The sequence below is a fragment of the Scylla paramamosain genome, chromosome 1, assembly GCF_035594125.1.
Source record: "Scylla paramamosain isolate STU-SP2022 chromosome 1, ASM3559412v1, whole genome shotgun sequence".
Lineage (NCBI taxonomy): Eukaryota > Metazoa > Arthropoda > Malacostraca > Decapoda > Portunidae > Scylla > Scylla paramamosain.
Window position 1 is genome coordinate 19,591,194 of NC_087151.1, and position 22,679 is coordinate 19,613,872.

The following is a 22,679-nucleotide window of genomic DNA, read 5'->3' on the forward strand; positions in this document are numbered from 1 at the left end:
AAAGTATATTTTGTGTGATAAAAAGAAACGCGAAAATGGATGCAAAGCACTCTATATAAGGAAAAAAAAGGACATAAAAAACGTGTATAATGAGTGTTTTATAGTTTCACCAGAATCACAAGGCAAAAAACACAAAAACTCGACTGTATGCAGAAGTTTCTAAGATACCAAAATACTGAAACTCATGAATAACACTCTTAATGAAGAAACATAACAACCTTACTAAATGCGTGTATTTTGAGTGTTCTTTACATTCTTAGTTACCAAAACCCCAAATTCCATACGAAACTAGCTTTATGTGAGAAAAAAAAATGACATTACCAGAAAAGTGTCTTTGAGTGTTTTTGAGCGTGTTAGGCAATAAAGCACTAAAAAGCAGGGCAATCACATTACATGGGAATAAAACCAATTTTTACGAAGAACTTGCCTTTTAGGGTTTTTGACACGCATTTAGTAAGGTTGCTCTGTTTCTCAATTAAGAGTTTTATTCATGAGTTTCAGCATATACACGAGTTTTTGCGTTTTTTGCCTTGTGTTTTTTTTTTTTGTTTTTTTTTGAACTATAAAACATTCATTATACATTTTTCTCGCAATGTCCCTTTCTTTCCCAATATAGAGTGCTTTGTATCCATTTTCGCGTTTTTTTGTAACAAGCTCAAAAACACTCAAAATATACATTTTTGGTAATGTTTTTCTGCTTCTAGATATTGGTTGGTTTTAGCGTTTTTTTCTACGTAAAACACTGAGAAGACACGTTTTCAGTAATTTTCTTTTGGATTCCCACATAGAGTGAGTTCCTTATTATTCATCGTTTTGGTGCCTAACATGCTGAAAAACACTTAAAAGACAGATTTCTGGTAAGGTCTTTAATTTCCTCATATGGGAGGCTTTTCATGTCTTTTCAGTGTTTTTGAGCGTGTTACACAATAAAGCACTAAATGCCAGGGCAATCACATTACATGGGAATAAAACCAAATTTTACCAAGAATTTGCCGTTAAGTGTTTTTGACCTCCTTACATATCAAAACGCTAAAACGCATGCAAAATACATTTTATAGAGAAACAGAATAACATTACCAAATACATGTATTTTCAGTGTTTTTGATCATGTTATCTAAAAAAAAACGCTTAAATACATGCAAAGAGCCTTATATTTGGGAAACGAAAGAACATTACGAGAAACGTGTATTATGAGTGATTTTTAAGTTCCTTCAGTACCAAAAAAGCTAAAACCCACAAATAACACTCTTTAGAGAAAAAAAAAATGATAAATAAAAAAAATTTTAAAAATGGGATTTTTTTTTTTTTTTTTTTTGTTATTCATCTTCATAGGTACCGAGATGCCAAAATTCTGCCAAAATTCAGGGAATTTATGTGGAAAAAAGAACATTATCATAAAAGTTAATTATACCTTTTTATTTCGGATTGTTATGTACCAAACCCTAAAGTGCATGCAAAGCCACCTATATAGGGAAGTTAAACGACTTTACCAGAAACCTGTCTTTTCAGTGTTTTTCAGCATGTTAGGCACCAAAACGATAAATGATATGGAAGTCAGTCAATATGTGAATCCAAAAGAAAATTACTCAAAACGTGTCTTTTCAGTGTTTTACGTAGAAAAACGCTAAAGCGGATACAAACCATCCTATATGAAGAAATAGAATAACATTACCAAAAAGAAATATTTTGAGTGTTTTTGAGCTTGTTACCTACAAAAAATGCAAAAATGGATGTAAAACAAAAATGGATGTAAAGGACATTACGAGAAACGTGTATAATGAGTGTTTTATAGTTTTAAAAGAACCACAAGGCAATAAACGCAAAAACTCGTGTATATAGAGAAATTTCTTACATACCAAAATGAATAAATGCATGAATAACACTTTTAATCGATAAACAGAACTACCTTACCAAATTGTGTATTTTGAGTGTTTTTCACATTCTTAGTTACGAAAATGCCAAATTACATGCGAAACTATCTTCATTCCGGAAAAAAAAAATGACATTAGAAAAATGTCTTTTGATTGTTTTTCAGCGTGATATGCAACAAAACACTAAAAAGCAGAATGATCACATTACATGGGAATAAAACCAACTTTTACGAAGAATTTGCCTTTAAGTATTTTTTAACCCCTTATATACCCAACCGCTAAGACGCATGCAAAACAAACTTTATGGAGAAACAGAATAACATTACCAAAAACATGTATTTTGAGTGTTTTTGATCATGTTATCTATAAAAACGCTTAAGTACATGCAAAGAACATTATGTTTGGGAAACAAAAGGACATAACGAGAAACGTGTATTATGAGTGTTTTTTAAGTTCCTTAAGTACCAAAAAGCTAAAACCCACAAATAACACTCTTTATTTAGAAAATATAAAAAAAAAAATAAAATAAAAAAATAAAAAAATAGGAATTTTCTTTTTTTTTTTTTTTTGTTATTCATCTTCATAGGTACCGAGATGCCAAAATTCTGGGGAAATTCAGGGCAATCATATGATAAAACAATATTATCAAAAAAGTTAATTTCAGCTTTTTTTCGGACTGTTATGTACCAAACCCTAAAGTGCATGCAAAGCCTCCTATATGAGGAAATTAAACGACCTTACCAGAAATCTGTTTTGAGTGTTTTTTAGCATGTTAGGCACCAAAACGATAAATAATAAGGAACTCACTCTATATGGGAATCTAAAACAAATTTACTGAAAACGTGTCTTCTCAGTGTTTTACATAGAAAAACGCTAAAACGGATGCAAAGCAACCAATATCAAGAAATAGAAAAACGTTACTAAAAAGCTATATTTTGAGTGTTTTTGAGCTTGTTACCTACAAAAAAACGCAAAAATTGATACAAAGCACTCTATATTTTAAAACAAAAGGACATTGCAAGAAAAGTGTATAATGAGTGTTTTATAGTTCAAAAGAACCACAAAGCAAAAAACGCAAAATCTCGTGTATATGGAGAGGTTTCCTAGATACCAAAATGCTAAAACTCATGTATAACACTCTTAATTGAGAAACAGAAAAACCTTACTAAATGCGTGTATTTTGAGTGCTTTTAACATTCTTAGTTACCAAAACCCCAAATTGCATGCGAAAATAGATTTGTGGGAAAAAAAAAATTATTTACCAGAAAAGTGTCTTTTGAGTGTTTTTGAGCGTGTTAGGCAATAAAGCAACCAGGGCAAACACATTACACTGGAATAAAACCAATTTTTAACAAGAACTTGCCTTTAAGTGTTTTTGAGTTCCTTATATACCAAAACACTAAAACGCATGCAAAATACACTTCATGGTGAAACAGAAGAACATTACCAAAAACAAGTATTTTGAGTGTTTTTGATCATGTTACTAATGAAAACGCTTAAATACATGCAAAGAACACTATTTTTTGGGAAACGAAAGGACATTATGAGAAACGTGTATTATGAGTGTTTTTCAGTTCATTATGTACCAAAAAAGCTAAAACCCACAAATAACACTCTTTATAGAGAATAAAAAAAAGAAAAGAAAATATAATCTTTTTTTTTTTTTTTTTTTTTTTTTTATCTTCATAGGTACTAGGATGCTTCTCCATAAAGGAGTTTTTTTTCATGCGTTTTAGCGTTTTGGTTTGTAAGGAGGTCAAAAACACTTCAAGGCAAGTTCTTGGTAAAAGTTGATTTTATTCCCATGTAATGTGATTGCCCTGTCTTTTTTCTGATTTATTGCCTAACACGCTCAAAAACACTCAAAAGACACTTCTAGTAATGTCATTTTTTTTCCAACATAGTTTCGCGTGCTATTTGGGGTTTTGCTAAGAATGTGAAAAACACTCAAAATATACGCATTTGGTAAGGTTGTTCTGTTTCTCAATTAATATTGTTATTCATGAGTTTCAGCATTTTGGTATCTCAGAAACTTGTTTATATACACGAGTTTTTGCGTTTTTTGCCTTGTGGTTCTTGTGAACCACAAGTTCTTTTCCTCAAAAATAATGGCACTCATTATACACCTTTCTCGTAATGTCTTTTTGTTTCCCAATAGGGAGTGCTTTGCATCTATTTTCGCGTTTTTTTTGTAGGTAACAAGCTCAAAAACACTCAAAATATACCTTTTTGGTAATGTTATTTTATTTCTTCTTATTGGTTGGTTTGCATCCGTTTTAGCATTTTTCTACGTAAAACACCGAAAAGACACTTTTTCAGTAATTTTGTTTTAGATTCCCATATAGAGTGACTTGCATGTTATTTACCGTTAGGGTGCCTAACAAGCTGAAAAACACTCATAAGACAGTTTTCTGGCAAAGACGTTTAATTTCCCGATATAGGTGGCTTTGCATGCACTTTTAGGCATCTTGGTACCTATGAAGATAAATAAAGAAAAATAAAAAAACCTATTTTTTTATTTTTTATTTATTTATTTTTTTTTCTCAATAAAGAGCGTTATTTGTGGGATTTACCTTTTTGGTACTTAAGGAACTTAAAAACACTCATAATACACGTTTCTCGTAATGTCCTTTCGTTTCCCAAACATAAGGTTTTTTGCATGTATTTAAGCGTTTTTATAGATAACATGATCAAAAACACTCAAAATACAAGGTTTTGGTAATGTTATTCTGTTTCTCCATAAAGTGTGTTTTGCATGCGTTTTAGCAGTTTTGTATATAAGGAGCTCAAAAACACTTAAAGGCAAGTTCTTGGTAAAAAATGGTTTTATTCCAATGTAATGTGATTGTCCTGCTTTTGAGTGCTTTATTACCTATCACGTTGAAAAACACTCAAAAGGCACTTTTCTGGTAAAGTCTTTTTTTTTTCCCCAGAAAGCTATTTTCGCATGTAATTTGGGGTTTTTGGTAACTAAGAATGTGAAAAGCACTCAAAATACACACATTTAGTAAGGTTGTTTTGTTTTTCAATTAAGAGTGTTATTCATGAGTTTCAGCATTTTGGTATCTAAGAAATCTCTCCATATACACGAGTTTTTGCGTTGTTTGCTTTGTGGTTCTTTTGAACTATAAAACACTCATTATACACTTTTCTTGCAATGTCCTTTTGTTTCCCAATATAGAGTGCTTTGCAACAAGATTTCGCGTTTTTGTAGGTAAAAAGCTCAAAAACACTCAAAATATACCTTTTTGGTAACGTTTTTCTATTTCTTGATATTGGTTGGTTTGCATCCGTTTTAACGTTTTTCTACGTAAAACACTGAGAAGACACGTTTTCAGTAACTTTGTTTTGGATTCCCATATAGAGTGAGTTCCTTATTATTTATCGTTTTGGTGCCTAACATGCTAAAAAACACACAAAACACAGGTTTCTGGTAAGGTCGTTTAATTTCCTCATATTGGAGGCTTTGCATGCACTTTAGGGTTTGGTACATAACAGTCCGAAAAAAAAAAGCTTAAATTAACTTTCCATATAGACGAGTTTTTGCGTTGTTTGCTTTGTGGTTCTTTTGAACTATAAAACACTCATTATACACTTTTCTTGCAATGTCCTTTTGTTTCCCAATATAGAGTGCTTTGCATCAATTTTCGCGTTTTTTGTAGGTAAAAAGCTCAAAAACACTCAAAATATACCTTTTTGGTAACGTTTTTCTATTTCTTAATATTGGTTGGTTTGCATCCGTTTTAACGTTTTTCTACGTAAAACACTGAGAAGACACGTTTTCAGTAACTTTATTTTGGATTCCCATATAGAGTGAGTTCCTTATTATATATCGTTTTGGTGCCTAACATGCTTAAAAACACACAAAACACAGATTTCTGGTAAGGTCGTTTAATTTCCTCATATTGGAGGCTTTGCATGCACTTTAGCGTTTAGTACTTAACAGTCCGAAAAAAAAAAAAGCTGAAATTAACTTTTTTGATAATATTCTCTTATCACATAATTGCCCTGAATTTTCCCAGAATTTTGGCATCTCGGTACCTATGAAGATGAATAACAAAAAAAAAAATCCTATTTATTTTATCTTTTTATTTCTTATTGTCTAAATAAAGAGTGTTATTTGTGGGTTTTAGCTTTTTGGTACTTAAGGAACTTATAAAAACACTCATAATACACGTTTCTCGTAATGTCCTTTTGTTTCCCAAACATAATGTTCTTTGCATGTACTTAAGCGTTTTTATAGATCACATGATCAAAAACACTCAAAATACATGTTTTTGGTAATGTTATTCTGTTTCTCCATAAAGTTTGTTTTGCATGCGTTTTAGCGGTTTGGTATACAAGGGGTTAAAAAATACTTAAAGGCAAGTTCTTCGTAAAAGTGATGAAATTATTCCTTTGAAAGTATTGATGGCTGATCTCTTTCTATAGGTGAGGGTTAGTGTTCTCTACTGTACCAAATACTGAACTATCTTTTTTACTATTTCTCCATCTGTATCCTACCCAGTAATGGTAATAGACTGAGGAACTCCCCACCTTTGTTAATTTTTACTAAGTATTGTCCTAGTGGTAATCAGCTGCAGCATTGATTTGTTTAGGAGTTGGATATCTGAGAATGAGTGGTTATTGGCACCAAGTGCAGCTCAGTTGTGGGTAACTCCAGTTGTTGGGAACATTCCATGGTACACAGATGGTGGGATAGTCTTGCCTTGGACTCTTGCAAATGTGTACTATGTCCCAGTGAGTTTTGTTTTTTTTTGACATGAATCCCAAGTTTATTTAGGCATTTCAGGGACTTATTGTGGGTGATGGAGATCTCCACAGCACTCTTCTCTTGGTTGGTGGGTAGCTGTTGAAAAATTCATATAAATAGAGATGTCAGATGTAGATAAAATAGAGAAATGTTGATTTGATTGTGAACTAAATCCCACAACTTATATTATCTTTGATAAGAAAGGTTTCGTTTAGACCATGAAAATTGGATAAATGAAGCTGAGTATTATTTTACTGCAACAAGAAGGCACACAAAGTGAAGGAGATCGCATACTTGACTTTAGTTTGTTGTTCCTTTGATGGGGAACTTGTATCATTGTTAAAAGCTTAAATCCTGTAAAATAGCATGGATCCATCTGAATCTTTATTCAGTCAAAAGTTTATATGATGTGTAGACTATTCAAGCTTGCCAGCCTGGAGCCTGGAGCCTGCTTGTTGTAGAGTTGTCCTATGTTCTGTAGATTTGCTTGATATTATAAACAATTATGATAAAATTTTTGTAAACAATTTTGTTCTTTATTTCTTTCAGTATCAGATTCAGTATTTTCTCCATCTTATGGCAGCATATATTTTCAACACAGAGTGAGGGCAGTGTCATTCCTCCTGTCCACTACCCCAACTTCTACTCCCAACACTACCACAACAATGAGCAGTCTGGTGTGGTGGCTGAGGATTCTTTTGAAGAGGACAATGCTTCTGCTTCATCTGAGCAGGTCAGAAGGTGGATAGCAGCAGTACTAGTAGCAGACTGGTGTTACCTTGATGCTACTGCTACATTGCATTATTTGCATAGTTTTTTCAGTTATCATGGACTTTGTGTAATATGTATAAAAGTATATGAAGCTCAAGAAACTTGTTGATAAGGTTTATGTTCAGCATACAAATTGTAGGATGCAAAGACAAGGATTGAAATATCATTGCCACAATTCCTGACAAAGCATTTGGTGCCACAGAATATTCAGCAATGTAATGTTTGTTTGGCAAACAAACCAGTTTCCCTGAATGATATCTTTATTTCTGCAGGTTAATACAGTCTCTCTATGGGGGAGAGTTTGGAGACAAAGCCAAGCATATATATATATATATATATATATATATATATATATATATATATATATATATATATATATATATATATATATATATATATATATATATATATATATATATATATATATATATATATATATATATATATATATATATATATATATATATATATATATATATATATATATATATATATATATATATATATATATATATATATATATATATATATATATATATATATATATATATGTGGTTTGTGAGCCAAGCATACTGATCATTACACTATCATGTGTAGTTTTAATATGTAATTTAGATCAAGGACAGTGCAGTGCTAGAGGAAAAATTATTCACTAGATTTTTTCAGAGAAGTTTTATGACATAAAGGATTAAATGAACGATCAGTATATATATTGGCTCACTAGCTGCATCTCTTTAACACAGAAAGCTTTCACTAATTATCTCGGCCCAATTCATTAAGTGCATCGCTGTTGTGGGAGGGAAGATATGCAGTGTTTCCCTGCCATCTGTGGGAGTTACATTCCAGAGCCTCCTGCAAATAATTAAAATCTGTGAATATGGGAAACCATTCTTATAAGGATCAGAACTACCTATATTTATAGTTTAAACCTTAAACTATGCATCTCACATTTACTAAGCAATTCACTTTAAGACAATAAAAAACAGTTATTATATGTATAGTACATAATATTTTAATTAAAATACAGTGCACTATATAATAAAAGGGGAATAAGTTGATATGTACAATAAACCCTTGATATAATGAACTTCTATTTACCAAATTTCAGGTATAACAACCTATTTAAGGCTGCTGTCTCCTACCTCTCTCTCTCTCTCTCTCTCTCTCTCTCTCTCTCTCTCTCTCTCTCTCTCTCTCTCTCTCTCTCTCTCTCTCTCTCTCTCTCTCTCTCTCTCTCTCTCTCTCTCTCTCTCTCTCCTCTCTCTCTCTCTCTCTCTCTCTCTCTCTCTCTCTCTCTCTCTCTCTCTCTCTCTCTCTCTCTCTCTCTCTCTCTCTCTCTCTCTATACACATATATAGCAAATTTTCATCTCAAGTGACCCACTCTCCCCCCATATGTGTTCGTTATATCTTGGGTTACTGTAATTTATAACTGAAAGAATAATTTGGGCTCTTTGGACTGAAAGACTGAGCTGGTGGTGACACCTGGCAACTCTGAAAACTCCCCATTAGTTAGGTTAGGTTAGGGAAAACTCTGCAAATATGCAAAACCATGAATATGTGAGGGAACGCTGATATATGCTTTCTCTTATTTGTTGTAGATGTATTCCATTCTATTGGCATAGAACGATAGGAAAATGGCATCAAGGAAGTAGGGATGCCACCAAACTTTATGAGACTAGACATAACCTTGCACATAGAATTGCTGAACATAAAGGTATTTCTCCTTGAACTAATAATCAACCAGCTGTTCCATCATTTTCAGCAATAAGTCCCCATTCACATGAACATGATCATCCCTTTTTGTGACAAAGTTTTTAGAATACTACACAAGACAGAGTCCAATATGGATACAAAATTATTAGAGGCAATATATATTAAACACAGTACTGAATAATAACTTAACATCAAGTCAATCACATATTGTAAGATAATGTTTTGGAGGCCCGTTCCAATACCATTATCATAGTGTTAGGAACCCAACTTTTTCAGTCCCTCTCTCATTGCCATACAGGCAAGATGTGTGTGGATACTTATTGTTTTCTGTCAATCCAGTTTATAATCTTGGTGCTTGTAGTGTTTTGTTTTTTGTGTGTAGTGTCATATGATGTGAATTTTATACAACTTTTACATAGTATTTTATTGTTTTTTCTAGCTTGAAGCTGCCTGCAGAAATAGGCAAAACAGCAACTGACGAAAGAATAAAGTTGAAGGAAACTGGAGTTTCCCTGCAAAACAAGCTATCAAGAAGACCTATACAATGTGTGTGTGTATATATATATATATATATATATATATATATATATATATATATATATATATATATATATATATATATATATATATATATATATATATATATATATATATATATATATATATATATATATATATATATCCTTGTCTTCATAATGCTCTTCATTGGCACTTGAAGCATGCATCACACTTTTGTATGATTGATCGTATAATTTTTCCTGAGTGGCCCAATCACCCACACTATCACATTCACTATCCAAGTCCTTCCTTCAGCCTTGACACATGCACTGTAATGATGGAACAGTATTTTTCTGTATGTCACAACTAGATAAGTGTAATCAACTAGGTTAACACACACACACATACAGGTATTTTTGAGGGCTTCAAGGAAGAGGATCTCAATGTAACTCATACAAATACATGAATGTGGATAACTAAAGAAGAAAATGTGAAAATACAAGAAGCTTAACAGCGATGATAAAGGCATGGAAGGAAGAAACAGAAGTGGGTGGCGACAATGTAAAAAAGATATCCAATGATATAATAGAGATGGAAAGGGAAAAAGAAAACAAAGAACTGAGAAGAGGTGACAAAAATAGTGGACTTAAATAAGAAATACTGTGAAGAGATTAAGAAACTCAAGAAAGAGAATGAAGAATTAAAGAAAACTTTGCAAGAGAGGTTAGGGTTGGAGGAGTGAGAGTTAGTTACAGAGGAAGTCAAAGGTTGGAAAGAGAGAGAACAGCAAAAGGTGGACATGGAGGACATAACAAGGCAACAGCAACAGAAACAACAAGGATATGGAAAAGCAAGTGATTAAAATAATAAAGGAAAAAAGTAATCTTGTGAGAGACACAGTACAGAGAAAGATGTGTATGGTGGTATTTGGGGTCAAGGAAAAGAACCTACCCATGAAAACAGCTAGAGAGAAAGAAGTGAAAAGAACTAAGGAAATTATAGCACAAGTGGCAGAGGAAGGAGAGGGGAGAGTCGAACAAATTGAAGAGGTTTACAGGATCGGAAAGTATGACAAAAATAGAACAAAGCCAATGTAAAACAAGAATCATGTCACAAACAGCAGCAGAACATGTCTTGCAAAGAACAGGAAAATTGGCAAAAGCAAAAGGATTGAAGGAAATATGGATAAAAAGAGACATGAACGAAGAATAGAGAAGTAAACTAAAAGTCAAAAAATGAATAGAGAACACAGGAAAGTTGTGGACATGAAAGTGATTAAATGGTGGCACAAAGATGCCACACAAGACCACCAAACAGAAGTTTAAAGATTATGTATACTAATGTAGATGGTTTGGTGTCCAGCCTACTGGAACTTGAAGACTATTTAAAGAACAATAAACCAGATGTGGTATGTTTAACAGGAACCAAACTAGAAGAGGAAATAAAGTTGGGATTTGCAAAGGAAGGATACAGTACATGGAAGAGGGACAGAAAAGGAAAGGGAAGAGAAGTGATGATATTGGTAAGAAAAGGATATTGTTGTTGAGGAAGTGGAATATGGTGATGGAATGGTAGAAACAATGAGTGTTGTGATTAAGATCAAAAGATGTGAAAAAAGGAAAATCATTGTGAAATACATACCACCAAAAACTAATGCATGGTAGACTAATAAATTCAAAAGTATGCAACTAGAAACAAAAAAATAGTATGGAGGAAATGATAAGGAAAGGTAACAAAGTACTCTTAGTAGGTGACTTCAACACTAAAAGAATTAACTGAGAGGAGATGGAAGTAACAGAAAATGTTGGGTCATGGAGTGAAGAACTTATGCAAACCATGATGATGAATACAACGAGACAGTGGGTGAATGAGCCTATAAGATGTAGAAGAGAAGAAGAACCATCACAGCTGGATTTAATGTTTATGAAAACCCCAGAAAGTAGACCAAGTATACATTGTCTGAGTTCAATGGGAAGAAGTGATCATGTGACAATAGAGATAGTACTACAGGAGGAAACAGTGTTGCACAGGAAAGAACAATACAGAAATTGGAGACAGAACTATGCTAAGGCAAACTTTGCAGAGCTTAGTAAGTTTTATTGAAAAATTAAATGGAAAGAGCAATTTGAAGGTAAAGTAGTGCAAGAAAAATATGAGATATTTTTGAGCAAGTATAGAGAGAGGATGCAACAGTTTGTACGGTTATAAAATGAAAATTGGGAAACAAGAACGGTATAATGGCAGGTGTGTAGAAGCAAATAAGAAAAAGGACAGGACATGGAAGAAAATGGCTATGGCCTGTTTTAAGACTATACAAGTGGAAATACCCTGGTCTGAGGCAATTTTCTCTCTCTCTCTCTCTCTCTCTCTCTCTCTCTCTCTCTCTCTCTCTCTCTCTCTCTCTCTCTCTCTCTCTCTCTCTCTCTCTCTCTCTCTCTCTCTCTCTCTCTCTCTCTCTCTCTCTCTCTCAAACAAAAAATAAAAAAGGTGGAGAAACAAGGGGAAAGGGAGATGAATGAACAGAAGGTAGCCAAAATCAAATTTGTACATTTGTGTGTGTTTGCATTTGTTTCTTATTTGTATTTTCACAGATTGACCCAAATCTAAATTACCATTTTTAATGAGAGAGAGAGAGAGAGAGAGAGAGAGAGAGAGAGAGAGAGAGAGAGAGAGAGAGAGAGAGAGAGAGAGAGAGAGAGAGAGAGAGAGAGAGAGAGAGAGAGAGAGAAATCACAAATACCTACTAACCTGGAAAGTGGAGTCCTTGATGATAAATTGGCTGGGATCAGCAGGGTGAACTGTGGCAGAAGTTTGGTGCATGGCAAATATGGCTTCAGGATGAGTAAATGGAGAGGCAGGAGGGAGTGATGGTTGTGGGGGAGATGATGAGTGAGCAGAAGGTGAGAAGGATGAGGAAAAAAAAGGTGATGGTGCAGAGAATGATGAGGAATGGACTAATGGGGAAGGGGAAATGTGAGATAATTTTGAGGACTCAAAGGCAGTAATAACAGGTGGTGTAGTGCTGAGGTGAGTATGGTCTGAGGCATGGCCAGGAGCTGCTGTATGACCAGATTTCTGAATTTCCAGTCAAAGTGTCTGGCTAAGAGTTGGAGATCTGGCAGAGAAGCTGTGGCCAGAGGAAGGAGGCTTGGCTGCTGCACCAGACCCATAGACCACATCTTTGGAGTGGCTTTGGCCTTGAGGTGCAGCCAGGTAGCTGTAGCTCACCACCTGCCAGAGAAAAACTTTTTTAACCTCACTGCCTGCCAGGGAAGAGCTTTTTTAATTTCCATTTTAATCTTACATGATTAAGGTCATATGATTAATAGTTATACCATCTTCTGTATATCTAGCCTGGAGGTTGAGATGTGATGGAATGATTCCAAATGTGAATGTATACCATATTAAATCCTTGTCTCTACTTTCCTCCAAATGAGATCCATGGGCCTTGTAAAATAAAGTTGGGAGTCCAATCTTTTAAAACTAGTAACTCTAATATTAGAGATTTGAGAGACAGAATGAAGCATAATTAAAGCTTTGATAAGCATTTATAAATCTGTACATTCTTTCAATTTTTTTTCACCATTTTTGAATGGCATATTGGAGTGATTTGAGTCAGAAATAACAATTTTGAACACTTTTGTTTCTATTTGTTGGTAATGTGTAATACCACTGATGAGAGACAAACTTTGTGCTTGGAAGGAAAGAACTGACACCCTTTCTCTATAAATTCTGCTTCACTGCATGCCACAAGTTTTATAATTTATATCAGAACTATTTCTAGACTAACCACTTCATAAGCATAATCATTTTGTCATCACAGTTTTCACTATGCTGCCTTATCACCATTGTGCTACAGTGATCTCAGATGCTTCTGATTTCATAATGAAAGTTAGGGTTCACTTTAAAACCAGTTGACAACTGATAGTCTAAATTCCAATCCAAGAAATGAATTTTGTATCATCAATGAATGAAAGTGCTTGATTGTTCTACAAGTTTGGTGAGGATTGAGGTTGCTGGTTAGTTCTGGGGAGTAGATTAGTAAAATTCTGAAGAAGTATTTTTTAACTGTCTTCACCCAGGAAAACATGCAGGAAATGCTGGATAGTGAAATTTTTAGAGCAGAAGAGAATGAGAAGCTGAAAGATATTACCATAATTAAGGAGATAGTGGAACAGGTGATAGATAGGCTAAGAAAGTTCAAGACACCAAGACCAGATGAAATATATCCCAGAGTAGTTGTGTTTAGGAAGGGGGATAAAAACCCAGGGAGGAGGTAGGATTCTTTTAATCTCTAACGTTTCAGCTGAATAGCCATCCTCAGAGAGACTGATTTACATGAGTGAAAACACATTATTTATAACAACAAACAAAATTTTCTCATATGACATTCGTACAGAGTATTGCCATCCTGGCGTGTACCTCACCTAATTTTATTTTCCTAGTCAGGTGGCATTATTCGCCTACGTGACGAGCCTTTACTGGGGATTTTCCTTGTACCTGACCTGAGGGCCAATCTGGCGGAATTACCCGCCCACCTGATAAAACCTTCTCTGTGGTTAATGACTTCCCTAGTTGTTATGAGGGCTGCCTCTATAGCTTTTCTCATTCTTTTCTTCAATCCAACTTTAATTTCTTTAGCCTCTTCCCATTTTGGTAGGTGATTACATTTTTCTATGTTCAATACAAGGGAGTTTGATGTGTTGTGTTTTAAAACATCTTTCCTCTGCTCTGCTATTCTTGTTTTAAGTCCCCTGCCTGTTTCTCATATGTACTGCTTTGTACAACCTTTGCATGGTATGCTGTACACTACTCTGTTATTATTAACAAGTCCGGTCTCTTTAGTCCTCGTTAGCTCACCAATTTTCTCTCCCGCTAATGTTGCTATTTTTAATCCTTTTCTAGACAAATATTTATTAATTATGGAAGCCTTGTCCGAATTTGGTACACATGTATAACTCTCTCTTTTGCTGGTTGTACAGAGATCTTTATTCTCTTTGTTTTCAGTTATTATTTTCTTTGCCTTATTCTTAAGCCTAACAAGGAGCCCTTCAGGATAACCCAGCTTTTTGAAAGTTGATATGATATATCATATTTCTTGCTCTAGGAAGTTGTTGCTGCAAATTCTAAACGCTCTTAAGTAAAAACCAATAATCACATCAGATTTGACTCTCATGCTGTGGGCTGAAAGGTAGTGAATGAAATCGTCCTTATTGGACATTCATTCACTTGTTAATAATAACAGCGTAGTGTACAGCATACCATGCAAAGGTTGTACAAAGCAGTACATAGGAGAAACAGGCAGGGGACTTAAAACAAGAATAGCAGAGCATAGGAAAGATGTTTTAAAATGCAACACATCAAACTCCCTTGTATTGCACATAGAAAAATGTAAACACCTACCAAAATGGGAAGAGGCTAAGAAATTAAAGTTGGATTGAAGAAAAGAATAAGAAAAGCTATAGAGGCAGCCCTCATAACAACTAGGGGAGTCATTAACCACAGAGAAGGTTTTATCAGGTGGGCGGGTAATTCTGCCAGATTGGCCCTCAGGTCAGGTACAAGGAAAATCCCCAGTAAAGGCTCGTCACGTAGGCGGATAATGCCACCTGACTAGGAAAATAAAATTAGGTGAGGTACATGTCAGGATGGCAATACTCTGTACGAATGTCAAATGAGAAAATTTTGTATGTTGTTATAAATAGTGTGTTTTCACTCATGTAAATCAGTCTCTCTGAGGATGGCTATTCAGCCAAAATGTTAGAGACTAAAAGAATCCTAACTCCTCCCTGGGTTTTTATCCCCCTTCCTAAACCCAACTACTTGTCAACATGAACAGTTCATATCCCAGAGTACTTAAGGAATGCAAAGAAGTTATTAGTGAACTGTTAGTTTCTGCCTTTAGGAAATCACTTGAGATACCGGTAATGTGGAGGCAAGTTTAAGCTTTAAGAAAGGAGATTTAAGCTTAACTTCTGTTGTAGATAAAATAATGAAGTCTGTAATAGTAAAGAACATTAGGGAACATTTAGACAAACATAACTTGATAAATTGGTCACAGCATAGCTTCACAAAGGGGAAGTCTTACCTGACAGACTTGTCAAGATTTTACTGTAAAGTTTACATGGCAGGAGATAATGCTGATAGTTATGACATCCTATATCTGGACTTCAGTGAAGTGTTTGACAAGGTACCCCATCAGAGGCTCCTGAGAAAGGTTAGGGCACACGGAATAGATGGGAAGGTGTTAGGGTGGATAAGGTTGTGGCTAAGTGACAGGTGACAGAGTCGTAATAAACAGCTCTAAATCGGAGTGGGATTAAGTAATTAGTGGGGTGCCACAGGGATCAGTATAAGGGCCATTGATGTTTTTAATATACATCAGTGACTTGGATAGTGGAATTAGTTGTGACGTTAGTAAATTTGAGGATGACACGAAGATAGGTAGATTAATTAGATTAGAATTGGATGCCATTCCCTTGCAGGCAGATTTGGATAGGATGAACGAATGGACAGACAGATGGCAAATGCAGTTTAATATAAAAAAATGTAAAGTACTTAGCATAAGTAGAGGAAATCCACACAGAAGGTACACAATAAACAATGAACCTCTGGTAGGTTTAGGGTACAAAAAAGATTTAGAATTTATAGTTAGCTCTAAATTCCATATAAGAAAGCAATGCATAGAGGCCAGAAACAGGGCAAATAGGATATTAGGATTTATTTTTAAGAGTGTTAAAAGTAGAAGTCCCGAAGTAATATTAAAGTTATATTTGGTGCTGGTCAGACCTCATCTATATTATGCTGTGCAGTTCTGGTCCCCCATATTACAGGAAGTATATAGGTCTTTTAGAATCAATACAAATGAGAATGGCTAAAAGGATACAAGGAGTGAGGAGTATTCCTTACAAAGAGAGATTGAAGCTGTTAAATTTACATTAAGAGAGATGTAAGTTAAGAGGGGACCTGATAGAAGTCTTTAAATGCTATAAGGGTTACAACACAGGGGATGTAAGCAAAATTCTTAGGATTAGTAACCAGGATAGAACAACAAATAACAGTTTTAAGCTTGAAAAATTTAGTTTAAAAAAGAGATAGGAAGGAATCAGTTCTCAAATAGAGTGGTAGATGAATGGAACGGACTCAGTAATCAGGTTGTTGGTGCTGGGTCATTAGGAAGCTTTAAGAGAAAATTAGAGATTTATGGATGGGGATTGATAGGTGGAAATAGGTAAGTATATTTCATACAGGAACTGCCACATGTATGCCTGATGGTTTCTTGCAGCTTCCATTTTTTATGTTCTTATATTCTTATGAGTATGTATCTTGAACCTGAGATATTATGCTTGTCTTATTATCACAGGGATATTGATCATAGAAAAGAAACACTCATCTTTTGTACTTACATTTTTTTTTTTTTTTGTGAATGTGAAAGAAAATGCCCTGACAGAATTAATTTTTCTTTTTAAGGAACATAATGAAAAAAGTTATATTTGCAATTGTCATGTTTGGGTTAACTATAATTAGCCTTAGTTTGTGTTGGCTACACACACTGGATCATGTGTGTTGCTGCTGTGATTATTAATGAGTGTAATTTCCAGAAATGTGATTTCAGTACTCTCCTAGCAAGTCAGTTAAACACACATGATTTATTCAAAGCAAAAGACTATTCAGTGTGTTTGAAGACTACTTGATATTGATAATAAAACCCATCTTAATGCTTACTTTCAGGTTTTTTTTCTGATTTTATTTTCAGACAAGGATATGTTCACATTGTTGTTGTTGTTGAGGAGAAACTGTTGTTCTTAGTGAGCTATGAAAGCCCTGACCCATTCATAGCTATGAATGTTCCATGGTTCTTAGTTGCGAATGATTTTGCTTTAAAAAATTACCAGCACTAAGATGTTCATAGCCCACTAAGATAAATCTTAGAAACATCTGGGAATGTGGCTTCTGGCTCCTCGGGGGTATGTTGTTGTCCGTCACAATAATGAAAGGCTTATGTGTTGTGTAAAAGTAAAATTAAGATAGCAGCCTGTTATTTATGGATAGCAAGCAGGCTGGAGGGAGGGAGAGTGTGAAGTGTGTGGGTGTTGTGGTGGGGAAGTGTCTCAGTGTGACACGTGAATCACTGCACGAGCTGTCATTGGCTGACTCTTCTCGTGCTGCTGTGGCGAGGGAGTTATTCTCTCTGGCCCCAGCAACTGATAGCTATCACTCAAGCGTGACAAAAAGGTTCTGTGGATAATTTCACTTGGATGGATTTTGACCCTAATGTGGGGTCCATTCTGATGTCTGCACTCTCTCTCGTCACGTTAGGAAGGTTGGGGATGACAATGCAATAAAATAGTAATTTTGACCACAAGGGCACTTAGATCACTCTGGCTCTGGGAACCTCATATAATATCTGATGCAATATGATCATATGATAGTGCAATTAATTTTTTTTTTCCCCCTTCCCCCTTTTTTCTTTTTTCTTTTTTTTTTTACCTAGGAGGGACACTGGCCATGGGCAACAAAAATCCAATAAAAAAAAAGCCCACTGTGATGCTAGTTCCAGAAAAGGGTCCAAACCGGTAGTCAAAAATTAAAGGATAAGTGTCTTGAAACCTCCTCCCTCTTGAAGGAATTCAAGTCATAAGAAGGTGGAAATACAGAAGCAGGTAGGAAGTTCCAGAATTTACCAGAGAAAGGGATGAATGATTGAGAATACCAGTTAACTCTTGCATTAGAGAGGTGGACAGAATAGGGGTGAGAGAATGAAGAAAGTCTTATGCAGCAAGGCTGCAGGAGGAGGAGAGGCATGCAGTTAGCAAGATCAGAAGAGCAGCTAGCTTGAAAACTGCAGTAGAAGATAGCTAGAGATGCAATATTGCAGCGATGAACAGAGGCTGAAGACAGTCAGCTGGAAGAGAGGAGTTGATGACACGAAAAGCTTTTGATTCCACCCTGTCTAGAAGAGCAGTAATAGTAGAACCTCCCAGACGTGTGAAGCATACTCCATACATGCACGGATAAGGCCCTTGTACAGAGTTAGCAGTGTGGGGGTGGGTGAGAAAAACTGGCAGAGATGTGTCAGAACACCTAACTTCATAGAAGCTGTTTTTAGCTAGAGATGAGATGTGAAGTTTCCAGTTCAGATTATAATTAAAGGACAGACCGAGGATGTTCAGTGTAGAAGAGGGACAGTTGAGTGTCACTGAAGAAGAGGGGATAGTTGTCTGGAAGGTTGTGTCGAGTTGATGGATGGAGGAATTGAGTTTTGAGACAATAAACAATACCAAGTTTGCTCTGCCCCAATCAGAAATTTTAGAAAGATCAGAACTCAGGTGTTCTGTGGCTTCCCTGCGTGAAATGTTTACTTCTTGAAGGGTTGGATGTCTATAAAAAGATGTGGAGAAGTGCTGGATGGTATCATCAGTGTAGGAGTGGATAGGACAAGAAGTTTGGTTTAGAAGGTCATTGATGAATAATAAGAAGAGAGTGGGTGCCAGGACAGAATCCTGAGGAACACCACTGTTAATAGATTTAGGAAAAAACAGTGACCATCTACCACAGCAGCAACAGAATGGTCAGAAAGGAAACTTGAGATGAAGTTACAGAGAGAAGGACACAAGCCATTGGAAGGTAGTTTGGAAATCAAAGCTTTGTGCCACACTCTATCAAAAGCTTTTGATATATCCAAGGCAACAGCAAAAGGTTCACCAAAATCTCTAAAAGAGATGACTGAGACTCAGTAAGGAAACCCAGAAGATCACCAGTAGAGCGGCCTTGACAGAACCCATACGGTGATCAGATAGAAGGTTGTGAAGTGACAGATGTTTAAGAATCTTCCTCTTGAGGAAGATTGATTCAAAAACTTTAGATAGGCAGGAAATTAAAGCAATAGGACGGTAGTTTGAGGGATTAGAACAGTCTTCCTTTTTAGGAACAGGCTGAATGTAGGCAAACTTCCAGCAAGAAGGAAAGGTAGATGTTGACAGAGTTGAAAGAGTTTGACTAGGCAAGGTGCAAGCACGGAGGCACAGTTTTGGAGAACAATAGGAGGGATCCCATCAGGCAACCTTTCAAATCAATAATTAATTAGAAAGTTATTATAATATCTGTACCACTATTTCTTACCATAGATAGTATACATTTAGTTCAGATAATACTCCATTCTTGGCATCACACTTATTGAAACATCACACAACATCTCTATAATGGTCAGAAACAAGTCCATGTAGCCATGCACGGTGTGCACTGTGTTGTGTATTTACCTAGGTGTAATTTACAGGGCCCGAGCTACACTCAAGTGGTCCCATCTCCATACCTATACATGTCTAATTTTTCCTTTAGTTTGTGTACACTTGTTGCCAAAACTATACATATCTTCTTTTAGTCCATTCCAAACTTCAGTGTGTCTTTGTGGAAAACTATTCTTTGTATTGTTTAGACATCTTCTTTTCCCTACTTATGTGAGTGTCCCATTCTACTGTCATGACTGCTTGTCTCTTTTAGTAATGGTTTTGTCATTACCAACTTCCATTTTGTTTGCCAACTTGTAGATAGTTATCAAATCTCTTTCTCTCCTTTGTTCCAGTATTGGTAAGTATATTTTTTCTAATCTTTCTTCATAACTTAATTCCTCAAATTCTGCCACCATTTTTGTTCCTATTGTTTGTATTCTTCCTAGCTTGTTTACATGCTTCTTACATAGAGACTACACAACTGCTGCATATTCCAATCTAGGTCTTATTATCATAGGGATTATTTTTCTCATCTTACTTTTGTTCATGAGGTGAGAAGCTGTACTATGTTTCATAGTAATCTGTAAATGTTCCTCATATTCTACCTATATGCTTCTCTGGTTGGAAGTTATCTGGCTTTACTACTCCTAGATCCTTTTCTTCCTGGATCCTTTTAATATATTTGTTTTCTACCTTGTATGTCCAATGTGGTCTTCTATTCACTTCTGCACATCTCCATCATATGACATTTGCTTACATCGAATTTAACTTCCCATTTTTTGCTCCATTCACAAATTTTATTGGTCATTTTGTAGATATTCACAGTCTTTGCAACTTTTTATTTCTTTCTGTAATTTAGCATTATCTGCAAATAGGCTGTTGTAGCTATCAATTTTTTCAAGAATATCATTTATATAAACAATGAACAATACCATATTGGTGATAGTACTGACCCTTGTGGCACACCACTCTTTACTGTTTTCCAGACCAACTTTTCATCATTAGCTACTGTTCTCATTTCTCATCATTTTAAGTAATTTTCCATCCACTTTATACTTGTCCCATGTAGTCTCTTAATATTTTCAAGTTTCCACATAAGTCTTTCATGGGGGAACCTTGTCAAAAGCTTTTTATCAGATCTAGTTATATACAGTCCACAAATGCTTCTCTTTCCTACATGATGTCATCACTCTTGAGCTGAAGCTTAATAGATTTGTTACACATGATTTTCTTTTCCTGGAGCCATATTGTTTGTCTGTTATTATTCCTTCTTTTATAAGAATTCTGCTGCCCATTGTGTGTGTGTGTGTGTGTGTGTGTGTGTGTGTGTGTGTGTGGGGAGGGGGACAGAATTTGATGACACTGACATTACAGTGTCCCTTCATAATGTGCAATTAGTGATTGGGTGCCAATTATACCAGAGACACTCTTCAGTGAATTCTTTCACTCATAATACCCCATAATCAATGATCTAGTGCCTCTAAATAATACAGTAATAAAATTATTTTGTAATCACCTTTCAACAAGCATTACCTACTCAGCTAGACTACCAGTATGCAGAAACTTCTGCTAGCCCCTAAGCAACGGGTTTTTTGTGCAGAAACCTCTTCTTGTAATGAGTTTTTAGAGAAAAATAACTCTTATTCCTAGTTATATCTCATTTAGTACAGATTCTAGAATAATGAAACTTACAGCATAAGAAGCACCTATCCTTCTCCATTCTAGTGGTACTTTTGTCTGACTCATTATTTTAGTTCAACAGGAAGTAAAGGTGTGTTCATTATGCTGGATATAGTACTGGCTACAGCTCACTTGCCCCACCTGCCCTCACTGCTTTCCCCACATATCAAAAGGAATGTTCTTCCACTGTGACTCCTTGTTTAACAGCACTTAATGGGAGTGGATGAGGTTAGCTTGCATTTGCACTTAGCCATTCATTAGGATGAGGGCAGATCACCTCCTTCCATGATACTTGCCTTGTATAGAATACCAGATGGCAAGTCACTAAAAGTGGTAGGGAGCAGCTTTGTAAATGTTGCTAAGTAATATTCAAAATATCTCTCTCCCACTTTCATTTTGATTTAAGGATTGAAAATCATGAGGCACATACATTCATTACCCATCAGAGCCCTGAAATGCACACCACTGTGTTGCTTGTTGCTCAGGGGGTTAAAATTATTGATACCTGTGAGATGTTACTCTAAAAACTGGAAAAATAAATAACAGGCAGCTCTAAATAAATTATATACTGTCGACAAATAACAACAGTAGCTTATGTAAAAAGGAACATAAATGCTTGGTACACATTTTTAGACCTCAGCTAGGATGTGAAAACATGAGCTAAAGCTAAACTAGATGTGATGTACTTTATGATTATGTCAGCTAAAGGCTTGTCCTTTAAGCTTGTCAGATCTGGTTTCAATCCCTGGTCACATCCACTTCCCATGTTTATACATTTTTTTTTTTCATAATTTTTAATTTTGTAATAGGAAATGTATTTCTTTGTTTAACTATGACATTGGCAACATGGTGGTGGGATGGTCTTAAAAGATTTCATATAGGGGAAAGAATAAAGCCTAGTATGAACTTATGATGGCATTGTTTTGTTGAGTCAAACAGGAAATGAGTGTCCCACCCAAAACAGGGAGAAAACATGAATGGAGCAGGGACTTCCTAGTGAATATTCTGGTAAACCTTGCAAGACCAGAACCACACTTCCCAGACACACACTTTGGATTGTTTGGATACTTATTGTACCACATTAAATTAATGAAACATCAGAAATTAACCTAGAAGGAAGAGCCATGTAATGCAGTGATAGGACACAAATATGAGCCAAAGCT

The 22,679-nt window shown here is 35.3% G+C and overlaps 1 long non-coding RNA gene across 1 annotated transcript; it reads left to right on the top strand.

Annotated features, from left to right (window-relative positions):
* Positions 1 to 7,231: 7,231 nt before the first annotated feature.
* On the top strand, positions 7,232 to 12,835 carry LOC135101922 (uncharacterized). The gene is made up of 3 exons (XR_010269465.1): positions 7,232 to 7,357; positions 9,549 to 9,655; positions 12,695 to 12,835. It is a non-coding gene; the product is annotated as an uncharacterized LOC135101922 (long non-coding RNA).
* The last annotated feature ends 9,844 nt before the right edge of the window (positions 12,836 to 22,679 follow it).